This window comes from Colius striatus, chromosome 16, assembly GCF_028858725.1.
Source record: "Colius striatus isolate bColStr4 chromosome 16, bColStr4.1.hap1, whole genome shotgun sequence".
Classification (NCBI taxonomy): domain Eukaryota; kingdom Metazoa; phylum Chordata; class Aves; order Coliiformes; family Coliidae; genus Colius; species Colius striatus.
The window spans coordinates 4,983,360-4,998,513 of record NC_084774.1 but is presented as its reverse complement, the minus strand read 5'-3'; the positions used below and the strand labels follow the sequence as shown (position 1 = coordinate 4,998,513).

The 15,154-nt window shown below is 50.6% G+C and overlaps 1 protein-coding gene across 1 annotated transcript in view; it reads right to left on the bottom strand.

The window, feature by feature from the left end:
* RALY (RALY heterogeneous nuclear ribonucleoprotein) overlaps positions 1 to 1,962 on the bottom strand; it is a 131,665-nt gene extending 129,703 nt beyond the window's left edge. Inside the window, exon 1 of the mRNA XM_062009232.1 lies at positions 1,880 to 1,962. The gene's annotated coding sequence lies outside the window, so the exon portion shown is untranslated. The remainder of the gene's footprint in view (positions 1 to 1,879) is intronic.
* Positions 1,963 to 15,154: the final 13,192 nt, after the last annotated feature.

Below are 15,154 nucleotides of genomic sequence, written 5' to 3'. Positions count from 1 at the left end.
AGAAAGTACACACAGCCCAGCCAAGTGCTGCTCACCAAAAACAAGTCATAAAAAGACTTGCAGGAATGTGAGCAATAAACCTTGGGATAAGTTGTCACTGACAGTAGACAGCCCATAAAGGATGCTACGGAGCTACGTTGCTGTGGCATAGACTGAGGTTTTGCTCCTGATACAGGCTCCTTACCTCCCTGGTCAGCTGTGAGGACTGGAAAAGCAGTTCCTCCCTTTGCAGCAGGTCAGCACCAGCTCCTCACCCAGGAGCTCTGCTGCTGGCTTGGCTTAGAAGGCAAATGCCTTCCCTAACCTCTACCTTAGAAGAAAATAGCACAAAATCCAAATCAGAACTAACTGTAGACTAAAAGCCAGGACAAAATGCAAGTGGAGGTACCACTTGTCCCTTCTCAACTAAGAAGCGAATCCAGGAGTGCAAGTACCTGTAGGAGAGAGCAGGCTTCCTCCTTAGAGCAGGGACAAGCCAGAGCTCCTGCCGCACAGCCTACACCTTCCACCCCGTGACTGCTCAGCCGAGGTGACAGCCAGTGTTGCTCAAAGCCAGAGAAAACAGGCTCAGCCTGGACGCTGAGGCGCAGAGCAGCTCCCAGCCCGAATGCTCGCACAGCCCCTGCCAGCTGCGAGAGAGCCCGGCACAGCCCCGCACCGGCCCCGCCGCGGAGGAAAGATGCCCACGAGTGCCCCGATGGCAAAAACAGCAGGGGCTGGGTTTGTTTTATTTTTCTAGCCTCGAAAGTAAGCTAAAAAATCAATCGTGATGTTATCGACTTGAGTCTCCGCCGAAGCCTGGGGTGGGGGAAGAGTCGGGAGGCGAGAACGGCCGCTGCAAGACGGGAGAGCCCCGGGGCCGGCAGCCCAGCGCCAGCCCAGAGCCGCACCCCGTGCCCAAGCACCGACCCGGGAACACGGCCAGCAGCACCGGCGGCAGAACAACGGCGCCCATCCACGCTCTCCTCGTACAGGCAGTTTATGTCTCAGCCTCCCAGGTTCTCTAATCACAGGAACCCTCCCAAACGCGCTGCCAGAACTTGCCATTGGCTTGGCACAGGGGCAGCGGAGCCGTCCCGACAGCAGCCGGGACTGAAAACTGGAGTTCCATACATCACCTCGAATACTGCTAGAAATCACCAACCCGAACATATTTGCGATAGATAACATCCCGAAACGCTATAAAACTGTCTTTGAGGAGCTCGTTGGGCGAACATTATCATGCAGAGAGGCGTGTTCTGAAGCCCCTTGGCAGCTCGAGCCGTCGCGGGAGCCGCTCGGTCTCATTATTCAGCCTACTTTACGGCTACGAAGCGTCTTAATTAGCTTCCAATGCGCCCGACAGAACCCTCTCCCAGGGGAGCCGAGCGCTTCTCTCTTGGCAAGAAACACAAAGTAACTCGCGATGGTTCGAGTCACTCCGCAGATATTGCCCCGAGCCCCGCCGCCGCCCGGGACCCCACGTTACAGGTGTCCCGAGCACCGCAGCGGGACCCGCCGACGGGGCTCAGCCCCGGAGACAGCCCCGGCCCCGCGGCAGCAGCGCGATGGGGATTTCACCCAGCAGCTGCTTTCACACGCACTAGTTTCCAATCCCGCAGGTGCCGACATCTCCGCTTAACAAGGGAAAGCGAGGATCGGGGCGGGGGGGGAGCGGAGAAACCGCAAAGAAAACAGTGAGCAGAGGGAAAGGAAAAGACCGAAGGGCAAAAAATAAATAATAAAGAGGGCAATAAGTCCTTTGCAGCCAGACCCCCGGGAAAACGCGCTCCCGCTCGCAAGAGGCAGCCCCGCGGAGTCCATCGGCAGCCCAGCCGGGGTCACCGCCGGCCCCGGAGCTGCGGCGGGAACAGGCGGGACGGAGGGCAGCGGCACTCACCGAGCAGGAGCGCGGCGGAGGGTGTCGGTGGGATGCGGCGGGACGCGGCGCGGAGCAGCGGCCCCTGCCCGCCCTCGCCCCGCGGGAGCCGCCGGCACAGTGCCGCGCGCCGCCCCGCCGCCGCGGCTCCTTCCCGCCGACCGTACCACGGCGGGGCTCGGGGGGGGGCACACGATACACGACGGGCGATGCGCTCACGCCGGCGGCCGCTGCCCGCGCTCGGTGCCGCTGCGGCGAAGCCGAGAGGGTGGGCCTTGCGCGGCTCTACCAGGTCGGGGCCGAGGGCCTCGCCATCTCCCCGACACCCCCCCAGCCCCGCTCCCCTTCGCCCCGCAGCCGGCGCGGTGGAAGAGCCCAGGCGGGGCGGGGCGGAGCCGGGGCTGCTGCGGGCTGTGCGGTCCCGCTCCCGCTCCCGGTCCCGGCGCCTCCGGGGCTGCGGCCCGGCGGGTCCCGCCGCATCCCCCGCGCACCAGCCGCTTGCGGTCCAAACGCGGTTCGCCTGAAGCGCAGCTGGAGTTCGTACCCACCGCCGGAGTTTGTCCGGCCGCGCCGGGCAGCTGAGTCCCCGGTGAGCGCGGAGCGGAGCCCGGCGGCTGCACGGCAGGAGCTGGAAGCCCGGCGCTGCCGCTCCTCGCGGGTCCTCTCTGTGGCAGACCGACCCTCGGCTTCGCTGTGCTTTTGCCCTGCCTCTCAGTCTCACCAGGAAGAAAGGGCTTTTCTTGGGAATCAGGTGTTTCCTTCCCAAGCCCAGTGTCCAGCGTTTCATCCCTCGGTAGCTGTAGGGAGCCCCCGCCAAAAGCCTCCTTGGCGGCAGAGGGATGGACACAAGCTGCGATGTGCGAGCAGTACGGCGGACAGCGCCAGAACCGCTTGGTAGTGGGCACACAGGTTGCACCAAGCCCCGCACAGGGTGATCCCAGCTCCCGGGGAGCTCGTTCAGGTCACCGGGACACTGGGTGTGAATCGTGTTGTCCCCAGCTCTCTGCAGCACGTTACCCAACAGCAAGAGCCCATCGCAGTGGTGGAGCCCTGTTCGCTGCAGGATTCCTGTTCAGCTGTTTCTGGGATGGCTCTGTAGCACAGATGATTAACTGGCAACCACGGCACAGACAGGTCCCTCCAGAAGTATTCTCCATTGGCCGCAACATAACTATGGTGGTGTTTAAGTGCCCAGTTGTACAAAACCAGCCAGCACAATGCTTGGCCCTGCTGAGGCTGCTGGGACTGATTTGGTGTTCAGAAGGGAACTCTGCAGATCAGGTTGTTCAGTAGCAGGAGACCCCTAAACAAGATGAACTCTCTTGCCAACATCAAGTCCTGACTGTGGGCTGGAGACAAGATCTTAGGCACTTACCAATGCACTTGTGAAGAATTAACTGTTTTTTCAGCCTGATTGCTTTTGGACAGCTCACATGTCTCTTTCAAGCTTCAGTTTTTCACCTGCATAGTGGGCTTCCCATGGGAGGATTGAAAGGCAAAGCTACAACAGCTTCTCTGTGGAATAGATTGGCTTTTCCACTGAAATCCAGTGGGCATGGGGTGTTATGCTCCTCAGAAAGCATTCTCCTCCTTAGGTTTTGCTTCCCATGATAAATCACCTCCTTGGAGCCAGGGAAGACAGTGTGTCACACCAGTCCTGAGTCTAGAGTATCAAAGTGCATACCTAGGACAAGATAGTCTCCTGGTTTCCTTCCAGAAAGGTGATCAAGGGCACCAAATCATCATTTCCATGGAGCTATGCAGCAGCATTTCAGAATAATTGAGCAATCTTCTTCCAGTATAAGGGCATTCAGCTTTTGGACCAGAATTCTCCACCCACAAAAGCCCCAGTAACATTTGTAGACTTCTGCAAAAGCAGGTGTTTCTCATATTAGTCCAGAATTAAGTTTTCATCAAAACTTGATTTACTTTAAAGTCCTATTTATTATTGCTTAACAATCACTTTAAAGTCTATGGGTGGGAAGCAATATAAAAGCATCTTTCATTATTCATTAAGGACAAATGATGCAGGGCTTTTGGAAGGGAACAGAAAGTACATACACTTTTCTGCACTTAAAACAATTCTGTCTTAATAATAACCCTGCAGAAAGGTGCCCCACGCAGGGCTGCACTTCAGGTGCCTGTGAACTTAAGTCTCTTGATCACAAAAAGGATGATTCTTCCCCTCTGATGTTCCTGAGCAGAGATCCTGGGAAATGTTTTTGGGTTTTGTGTTTTAAAGAAAGTTTAGATGCTTGGTTTTGGAGGTGTCCCAGTCACAAGATGGAAAAGTAATGTCATAGTAATCATGGTGATTGAGACTTGTTATGACCATAAAAAGCTGCAGCTGCAGAGCAAAGCTGCAGCAGGTTTGGGATATTGATTGAGGAGCCACAAAATCCCAGGAGAGCTCAGGCTGGAAGAGATCCCAAAGGCCTCATCCAGCCTCCAGTTTAGCACCATGTCTCTTGGCTCCAAGAGGAGCCCAGCTGCCTGTGCTGTTCCAAATGAGGTTGGTGCACACCAAGGACAGGGAGCAGATATCACCCTCCATCCACTGACCTGTTCTGCTGCCACCCCCCTCACTGCTGGGATGCTCCTCAGGGTTCACTTGTTGCCCAATGGTTCCCCAGAGCCTTTGCAGCAGATCTGTTCTCCAGCAATTCCATCCCCAGGCTGCACTGGGCAGGGGGACAGCCCATCCTGTGTTCAGTGCTTCACACTCACTGCATTTCATAAGGGTCTTGTTGGCCTGTTCCTCCAGGCTGCACTCAGTGGCAGCCTTGCCCTCAAGCATACCAAAGCCCTCAAGCCCAACAAGCATTGACTGTGTGTTTGGTGTCACCTGCAAACTCAAGGGTTCATTTTGCCCCCTCCTGGGGTCACTGATAGGGCTGTTGGTAGGACAGGTCCCAAGAAAGACTGCTGGGACATCTTTCCCTTTGTAAAGGGAGGTACTGCCTCTTGTAACTGGCCTCCACATAGAGCACAACCCATGCCTACCCTCCTTGGAGCCCAGCTGTCCAGCCAGGCTTTCATTGCTTTACAAAGCCATCCATCTGGACTGTGATATTTGGGAGACCATGTCAAAACCTTTACCAGCCCAAAAGTAAGTGGAGTGACATTGAGATCCCATGTAGTGAACCACAGACAATGCTGCTTGTCCATCTCTGTCCCTCACATAGTCAAGAAAGAGTGGATGGATGAACTCTGTAGAGCTGAGAATCTGAGGATTGGGTCTGCCTGCCCTGAATAGAAGCCACATGCTGGTCCTGAGGCTGAAAGACTATCACTGAGCAATTTTGCTGTGGTTCCACTGGTGAGGAAGGGTTCCAGGGCATGGCACAGCTTCTCTGGCCGTGCCTTCTTATGGGATCTGTCTCTCCAGACCGTAAAAGGTGTCCTTGAGAGTGTAGCCTGTGAAGTTCAGTCAGGCCCTAGAAGAAGTCAATGTGGGTCTGTGCAGAGCTGCCAGAGAAGGTGCTGGGAACCCACGAGCAGCATCTCGTGGGAACAGGGGTGGGAGGGGCTGGTCCTGGGGTCTCAGTGCCAGAAGAGCTTATCTGTGCCTCAGTTTCCCACATCTCCTCAGCCCATCCTCTCCCTCTCACCACCTACCCCCATCACCCTGCTTGGAAAAATGGGGCAGGCCAGACCAGAGGTGATGTCCTTGGGAGCTTGGGGCCATGTGGGTACTGCATGTGCCAGCCCAGCTGGAACGAAGAGCACGTGGGAACCTGCCAGGCTCGGAGAGGGGGGCCGAAAGCATAGCACACTGCTTGGGGACCTCCCTGGGGCAATGACACAGCTCCTGGAACTCCTCTGAAGGGTTGATGCCTGCTGAAATATCCTGAAGTGAGCACATCCTGCTGCCACATCCTTCTCTGACTCCTGATTCGGTAGTGGCACCCTGTAAAGGACGTGACAGGTCCTTTTTATCAGCGTGTTTGCCCAGGATACTATGTGCATGGCTGTGAATCCTTCAGACATTTAACCCTCTTACCCCTCTCTCCCCATCACCCTGATTTCAATCTTTGACATTTGGGTTTGGGTTTGGGTTTTTTTTTTGTGCTGGGAGATAGAGAAATGCCAGTGGTTTTCTTGCTTTCCCCTTTTCTCTGTTTTTAATGAATTTTTCATTTTGTTCCACCAGTACAGAAAGAATAACAATGAAGCAACAGTGTCAACACAGAAAGAATTTTCTCCAAAGTCACACTGTGGCCAATCTGCAGCAACAATAATAGATTTGATGAATCCCACTAAAGAGAATTGTTGGTGGAGGGGGCAGGAGGTGCATCTCAAAGGCTCCTAAGTTGTCTGTGCTTTCCATGTCACGAGGCTCCTTATAAGCAGCTATTTAAAGAACAAGCAGGAAAAAGATCAGTCTGCAAAAGCAGATTTCTAATAGCAGAGGAAGAAAAAGATACATATATAGGTGCTTTATAAGTTTAAAGAAAGTAAGTTGGTGAAAAAGGCAGCTTTGTCCTTCCTGCTCCAGGGGCTGGGGACCACAGCTGGGCTGAGCAGCACCGAATGGGTTTTGTCTGTGTTCACGGCTTCACTGGGCTCATGCTCTGCAGTGGCTGCCCCAGTAATGGGTGTGCTTCCAAGTATGAGCAAGGTTCTCCTTTTATATCTGTAGTTTTCTTCCAGGAGATGTTAACACCAATTTAGGAGCTCAGTGGGATGACAGAGCCGGGTGAGCAGCGCTGACCTCGGAACTTACCTCTGTCACATTCCCTTTTCCGCCCCGTCTCAAAGTCAGTCTAAAAGCAATAAAAGGATGTTGGAGGGGGGGAGCTGGAGATCCTCTGACTTCATGTTAAAGGAGAAAAACTCAGTGAACACAACCTCAAAAAGCAGATGCCTCTAACATAGCTGTGCTGCATCCATTCAGCTGTTGTCTTGGGCAAGGGCTGCATGTTGCACCTCAGACTCCTGCACGTTGCTGCTGCTGTGAGTGCACAGAGATCTGAACAGGGCAGAATTCATACTGGTGGTGTTTTTCTGTTCCTATGCATGTACTGTGACTATCCAAGTGCCTTTTCTTCCAGGAACTACACGGTACATGCAGCTGAAGACAGCCTGAACACAAAACCTGGGCTTGTTTTAGTATGTTTTCTTACTCCTGTCAGAGTGAGGAAACCAAAGATTTCTCCCATGAAGAATGTGAGGGAATGGGATTCCCTCTGCATAGGAAAAACCCAATGAACATGATGAGGAGAGGGAAACAAGGAGACAAGCAAAGACTATTACTGCCAAGGATCACTCAAAATTAACATCTTTGCCTGAGTTTTGGAGGTTAAACAATCAAGGTGGCCACACTTTCTTCCTGAAACAGCCCATTGTTTGTCAAGCTCCTTTTGGGCCCAGAAACGCTGCCCAGCTCCAATGGTGATACTGTTCATGAGCTGTCGAGTGAAGGTGACTGATTTAAATGATTGTCCCTAGAGAAGGGAACAGAAATGCTAGTGATACATGCCAACACCTGCCCAGGTAGCACTCCTCCTCCCTTGGACGATGCCTGGGCACAAACACCAATCAATCTGCTGCTGTCTGGCTATCAGCAGTGCTTCCCAGATCTGCATTGCCTCTATTTGGTTTGAGTGCCTGACAAATGATGAGAGCATGAGAATAATAAGGGCTAAATCTTATCCTAATAGTCTTTCATTATTAACTGTCTCCAGATTTATTCATCATTCAAGGAGGGAGAGAGTGAGCCAGGTCTGAACCCAGGCATGGTTTCTGACTGTAACCAGGGCTGATTTCCATTAGTGAGGTCTGACCCTACAGTTTGTTTCTCTTTCAACATGTACACTGACAATGGGGAAACACTGGCCACATGCTGCTCTCTGCCTGCTGCCTCTTGGCCTTCAGATCCTTCTCCTGCAGTTGGATGGCAGGCACAGGCTGAAGCAGAGGCTGGGACCAGCTTATTCCCTCTGCAGTGCTCCTGGTAGAAAGTGGGAGCACTGGTGTTGTCCAAGCAGTAGCTGGTAAAAAGAGCATCGAGGGGCTGGATAATCCAATTCCCCATCAGTGTGTTTCCCTCTGCCAATTCCATGCTCTAGGAATGTGAATGTTTGAATGATGCTTTATTTTCCAGCACTTTATGCACTGCCCTCCAGCAGCCATCAGACACTTGCCCAGCAGCCCTTGTCCAAGTCCCCTGGCACTTCACAGGATTTCTTTCCTGAGAAAGCTTACAAAGTCCTTCTCACTTGCAGTTTCCCTTGGTGTGCACTGGTGGGTGAATCCAACATCTTGGCAACTGGATGAGGGAATGGGGGAAAGACCAAACTTTCACCTGAATAGAAACCTGGGGGGCAGTGAATGGCTGAGAGGAGGAATCTGACAGCAGAGGCAGGGGGCTAAAGCCTGCAGCCAGCAATCCTGCTTCACTGCCAGAGCCTGGGCTGATGAGTTGCAAACTAGAACAGCAGCAAAAAGAGAAAAATTCATTGTGGCTCAAGGCAACACAGACCAGCCCCTTTGCCAAAGCCAGCACCCACAGCCAGCGTCTCCCAATCCAGGGGCTATTTCTGCCCACTGTAATCATTTTTCTAGACAGATATTAATTTATGTTTCCTTCAGTACTTTTCCATAAAAAGCCAAAAAAAAAGGACAGCTTCTGCTGAAGTTCCCACCCTGGAGTTCCCCTTCCTGGTTGGACTGTGTCCACTTCTCAGAGATTTGCTGTCATTAGGTGCCCAGCTGAAATCTCATTGAAATGCTTTAATTAAAATGGACATTAAGAGCTCGCCTGTTCAAGCCAAAGAACATTAGGAGGAATTTAAATGAAGAGGTTTTTAAATCTGTGACATTTGTTCTAATGAGAAAACACTTTCTAATCCTGAGTGTCTCTTAATTCAAAACAGATTGGGAAGGCTGCAAATGAAAACATGTGTGCATTTTGTGTTAGGACAGGTAACGGAACCCACTGAAATTGCCATCACATCAATCTCAGTGTCTGAGGAGGAAACTATTACAGAGGATGCAGAGCACTCCTGGTCCACCTAATGAAAGGCATATTGCTGCTGTGGTGTGCTGAATGCTGAGGAAGGGCAGGGAAAGGATCTGTTTGCAGCAGAGATAAGACCACACTTCCAGTAATTTGTTGGAGTGGGACTGTTTTCATCTGAAAACATTGAGATAATGAAATGTAAAATGACAGCAGAAAGAGAAGTGTGAAGCTACAAAATGAGAGTGACTTGGGGACCAAGAAAAACATTTCAGGAGTGTTTTGGGCAGATGCTAGGGAGGTGAAATACAATCCCTCTCTTCATGGTCTCTGTTTTTAACCATGGCTGTTGGAAGAGAGGGCAAGCAAGCAAACTACTTGTGAAAACTGTAGGGTCTTTAACTTTAGCTGGGTTTCACAAATGAAAGTCCTGTACAGTGGAAGGTGACATGACCTGCCTCTCTCTTGCTTGTCTTTTATTTGGGAATATTAACCTCAGCATAAAACAGTAACACAGAAAACTGGGAATCCCAGTCAGCCGTGGTCCTGAAGGACTTTATCCTTTTCCCTATGGATAAAAGACTTGACTGTACTGACAGAAATCCTTAAAATATCAGAAGCCCATCAGTTGTCTCAGTCCCTTGTGTGCTGGGACATTGGCCTCCTTCTATGATAGCTTATCCTGTTCTCTCTCCTTAAAAATCATCGCTCTCTGCAACTACCTGAAAGGAAGCTGTGGCAAGGTGGGGGTCGGTCTGTTCTTCCCCGTAACAAGTAATAGAATAAGAGGAAACAGCCTTAAGTTGCAGCAGGGGAGGTTCAGGCTGGATGTGAGGAGGAATTTCTCTGCTGCCAGGGCTGTCAGGCATTGGAAGGGGCTGCCCAGGGAGCTGCTGGAGTCACCGTCCCTGGAGGGGTTTCAGAGCTGGGTGGGTGTTGCACTGAGGGAAATGGTCTTGTGGCTGATAGGGCTGGGACAAAGGCTGCACTCCATGAGCTTAAAGGTCTCTTCCAGCTGAAACCATTCTATGATTTTATGATTCTATTATTCTAAATCTAGCAGTGAGGATCAGCCTTTGCTGGGCAGTCAGCTTTCTCCAGCCCTGCTCCTCTGGGCCCCCATTTTAGTGTTTAAAATCCTATGAGCAGAGGCAACGCAGGGCTGTTTCACAAGCAAAGCATTTCTCTGAGCTCTAGTCTGGGGATTTCTGAATGAGGGCACAGTGTTCTGGTGCTTTCAGCAAAGCAGACAGACATCTGCCTGAATCCAACTTCCCACCTCCTTCAGATTTTGCAGAAGCTGGCTGCAGAACTGAAATCCACTGGCAATCTTCTCTAATGGGACAAACATAAAGATCTGGATATGAAAACCCACATTCTGAAGTCTGGACCAGGATGTCTGTGGCATGTTCTATCCAATGCACAACGTTACCTTCATGAACAAAGTGGTTGCCTCTGACATTATCTTGTTCAAGTATCCAGGTCTGGCTGGTGGCTACTGTTGAATGGATCCTCCTGCCAGTGGTTGTAGATGGGCTGTGTTTGCATTGCTTCTTGCTGGCTTGCTGTGAGTACACTGACAGAAACGACATTCCCAGAAACACCTACTTTTAAGCAGTATCCATAACCTTCTGAAAGTGTCTTTGGATTCATCCTACTGAGTATTCACTTCGGAAATATGACACACTCTCCCAATGAGTCCAGTTGAAACAATTGAGACTGTAAAGCTGGAGTACTCATAGCCACTCTCTTGAGAGAATAATCCTGCCTTGGCCTAGATGGATGTAAATCAATGCAGATCAGGGGACTGACACCCATTTATGTTCACTGACAGCTCAACTTACATCTTAACAAATGCTGTGAAAACACTCAGAACTGTTCTGAAATATCTGCAAAGAGACAGAAAATGCACCCCTGACTTCAGGGGGAATTAACTCACTGGAAATATGGGGCTTCTCAGCTTCTGGATGCAGAATCTGTAAACATAAAGCATCTGCTCTCTTTTGCCAGTTTTGAAAATGGGTCTCTCAATCCTGACTGTCCTCTCTGAGATCCCTCCTGCACCTCCAGGCAGCTCTGCTCCTGTTCTAATCTTTCCTCTTCCTCCTTCTCCTTTGACTCTTTGTCACCATGGATGACCCACCATGAATAAAAGATTAGGATGTACCACGTTCAAGCAGAGCTTTTGCTTCTGGGGTCAATGCTCTAACTCCTGAGCTGGCTGACAGGAAGGTTGCAGAGCCCAAAGGGTTCAGCTCAGGTCTCCATCATGTAGATGCACCTCCAGTCACCTCCTGGTTCAGGTTGAGAAGATGTTGCCTCATATGTGAGAGCTCGTGAGAACAAGGCAATGCTGTGAAGGCTTTCAATTTCAGGCCTGTTCTCAGATAACAAGGTACCTCACCTGCAACTCCATAGGAGGACAGGTTAGGTGAAGACTCAAATGTGCCCTCACCTCTAACAGCCTTTTTAACACCCCAGGCTTGGTGCTGTGCTTAATGCTGGTTTCTGAGAGCTGTACACAAACTTAAACCAGCCTGACTAGTCCCCCCTTGCCTCCCTGCTGAAACACTCAGCGATCACATTGTGAGTGGATAGGAACTGATTTTGAAGAAGCTGATTTCTTGTCAGTTTGAGGTCCAATTCAACACTCCTGCTGCTGTCTGATACTTTTCTCTGGAAGCAGCCTTACAGAAACTCCCAGGACAGCTACAGGCTGTGGTGGCACTCAAAACAAACAGGGATGGCAGAACTAGGTCTGCTGAAAGGAAGACAGAAATGAAATTCACCTTCCAGCATCCACTGCAAGGGAAGCTGATCTGCATTTCTTACACCAAGCAAAGGCTACAGCTCAGATGCTAATTTTATCTTGCTGGCTTTGGAGCGTCCTTGATCTTCAAGAGAATTCAAAATAACATGTAGCAAATGTATAACTAAGTTGTTTTAAAGAAGTAACTGTAAAGTGCATCAGATGGCTCAAGGGGAAAGGGCTTCTCTGCTAAACACAGAGGATGAGAGCAGATCGTGTGGGCAGACTGAACAAAAGGACTCCAGGCCCTACCCTCACCACTGGGCTGTCACAGGAGACCAGGGCAGCTCGCTCTCCACCTGCCCTACAAACCCATCCCTGATGGCAGCATATGGGAAGGCCAGGCCCATCTTCACCTCCTAATGGCTTGTGACAACATGATCCCTTTGTGGAGCAGACACAGGGCGATTGCCTGTCATGGACACCAGGACCACTTTGTGCTGGATGTCAGACAGCTATTGCAAGAGACCCTGTCTGCCCTGGGTGTAAACAGCCAATGCCAAGTGCTGGGGCAGGGAAGGGTTGCTCCCCTCTCTGAAGACAGGCAGTCATCCCTGCAATGGTCCCAGCAAACTCAGATGATGAGTGAGGAAACAGTCCCATCACTGCTGTGTGCTTGCCTGGCTGGGGGTATTTGCACTAGGAGGGGAAGCACAAGCCCAAGAGAGATGGCTCTGGAGTGCTTTAAGCCCTGCCAACAGTTTATCAGTGCAGCTCCCACGATCAAAGCTTGGGCTTCTGTTACCCTGCAGAGCTCCAGCTGAGGTGAGAGTTCAGCATGAGCTTCAGGGCCTGATGCTCTGGTCCCAGGAGCAGCATCAAACCCATGATAAACAGAACATATACTTACATCTGCTGCAATGGTCTTCAAGGCTTTTTGGAAACAGCTGAACCCAGGCAGAGAGCAGGCAAAGGCCAGCTAAGGGTATGGGACTTCATTGTGCCCCAGTGCACAAAGAAATGAGGGATCAGATGCCAGCCCTCTCACTCAGACATTGCCTCCCAGGACAATTGATTACTGGATTATTCTCGATGGAAAGCATGGACTTGCTTTGAGGCTGCTCTCCAGGTATGGGGCCTGATTATCTTCACACAAATGTTGAGTTACAGGGAAGTTGGTGAAGAGATCAGTTTGGCAACTGGCAGTTTCAAACTCCTTCCCAGAAGCAGCCACAGCTCTCCCATCTGTGGGATGAGTTGTTTTCTTAGTCTGTACCCAGCACAGCTCGCTGGCAGGGAGGAAAAAGGAGATTTCCCAGTGTAACATGGAAACATTCTTGTCTTACATTGGTACCAAACCCAAGAGAATCTCGTCTTTCTAGGTTACAGATACAGGGGTGCTTGGAGCAGCACTGCAGAGCTGGCACATCCCTCAACAGCAAGTGGCAGAAAGGATCTGGGCAGATGGCATGCTGGCTCCCACAGCAAGGGTGTCATGGTGCTACCAGGGTGATTTCTACAGGGCTCTTCCACTCCAACTAAGCAAAAAGGACAAAAACTTAATAGCAGCTCTGTCAGTGAATGAGAAAGATAGAAGGCTGTCATTAGCTCTGGCAAAGCACAGGTTGGAGGCAATTAAAATAGCTCTGCCTCCCTTTGCAATTCCTCCTCGCTCCAGGAAAAGAGACCTGGGCTGGGAAAATGCCTCCTTTGCACTGGTGCAGCCACGTGCTCCTTGGTGCTACTCAGCAGGGTCCAGGCCAAGTGAGCTCATCACAGTCTTAGAGAAACATCCACCATAACAGGACTGTGCAGGCTCCAGAGATGTTTTGGAGGGAGGTCAGAAGAGAGAGACCATCATTCTTACTACCTTCATTTCTTACTACACTCCATGTTAAACTCCACACTTATTTTCCATAGAATCTTGGTTGAAAAAGACCTTTAAGATCATTGAGTCCAACCACTAATCTAACACTGCCAACCCCCTCACTAAACTAAACCATAAGTGAGGAAGCCAGCACTTGGCTTGATGAACCTCACCCCATTGCCCTCAGCCCATGGCTGTAGCCTGGCCAGGCCCCTCTGAACATCCTTCCTGCCCTCACACAGATCTATGCTCACACACAGCTTCATGGCATCTGTGAACTTACTGAGGGTGCACTCAATCCCCCCATCCAGATCAGTGATAAAGATGTTGAACAGAACAAGCCCCAGCACTGAGCCCTGGGATACACCACTGGTGACCAGCCAACAACTGGATTTACTCCATTCCTCACGTCTCTGGGCCCAGCCATCCAGCCAGTTTTGCACCCATCTCAGACCAGGTCCATCCAAGCCATGGGCAGCCAGTTTCTCCAGGAGGATGCTGTGGGTGACTGTGTCAAAGACTTTACTAAAGTCCAGATAGACATATCCTCATCCACTAAGCAGGTCATTTTGTCATAGAAAGAGATCAGATTGGTCAAAGAGGACCTGCCCTTCATAAAGCCATGTTGACTGGGTTGAGGTTATTTGACAACCTTCCTTCCTATTTATTCAGCCTCATTACATGTATCTGCCTCCTTAAAGAGAGGTCAATAGGCATGTCCAAAGAGCTAGGTTCTAAAGGAGAGGAAGACAAGGAAGGATTTAATCTGACAGCACCACAACCTAATCCCCCACACCTGCAGACCTGAGGTGCAGCTGGAGACATCTGCTCTGCAATGGAACCAGGATATTTGCCAGAGAGCTCAGACTCTGCTCCCTGCCAGTGTTTTTTCTCTAGTTGGAGACAAGTAAAATGAAAAGAAGGAACTAGAGAAGCTACTGAATTGAAAATGAGAAACAAGATGAGGTGTGGGGAGGTTTTTTTTGCTGGGATTTAGTAGTGCTTGGAATTAAGTACTGAGAACCAGATGCTCTTCCTGAATGACTTGTGCCATCCCCACTGGTCTGCAGCAGAACCTGCTGTGCTCTGAGCCTCTGCTCACGGAGCAGCTACACTGCAGACAAATGCTGAAGGTGAACGAGGAGAGGTGCTGAACTTCTCTCTTTCTTGAGCACACTTGTACTCACATCACTTTCTCCAGCCTCTGGCTGCTCTCATTAAGTATTTCCCTTATTTTCAGAGCAGATGCTTGTTCCCATTCTTAATGACTCTGCTCACTTGTAAACAAGACCTTTATTAGCTCCACAAGCATGTGTGTTTCTATTTATACCTTTTCCATATCAATATTTGAAAGCACACCACCCTGCCCTGAATTCTTTCTCCATGCCCTTTTCCATCCCTGCTTCCTCTTTCCTACCTCTTCTTTCTCTTCCCTGTCCACAGTTACATTCTCCCAGGTCTATCTGTGCTGATGAAAACCAGCCCTAAACACTTCCTCTGTTGGCCTGAATGAAGTAATCAGGATCTTCCTTCCTAAATGATGTTCATTCAGAGCAGATCTTCCTGTCCCTCTATGGATATAGTGCTTCAAGTGCATTAGAAATTGAAACTGAACACCTAAATCCTCCAGGTAGGCTTCTGACTGCCTACTGTTCCCTTTGCTATGGAGAAAGCTACACACTTCTTTATTGGATGCTTCTGCACCTTGTGTTTTAAATG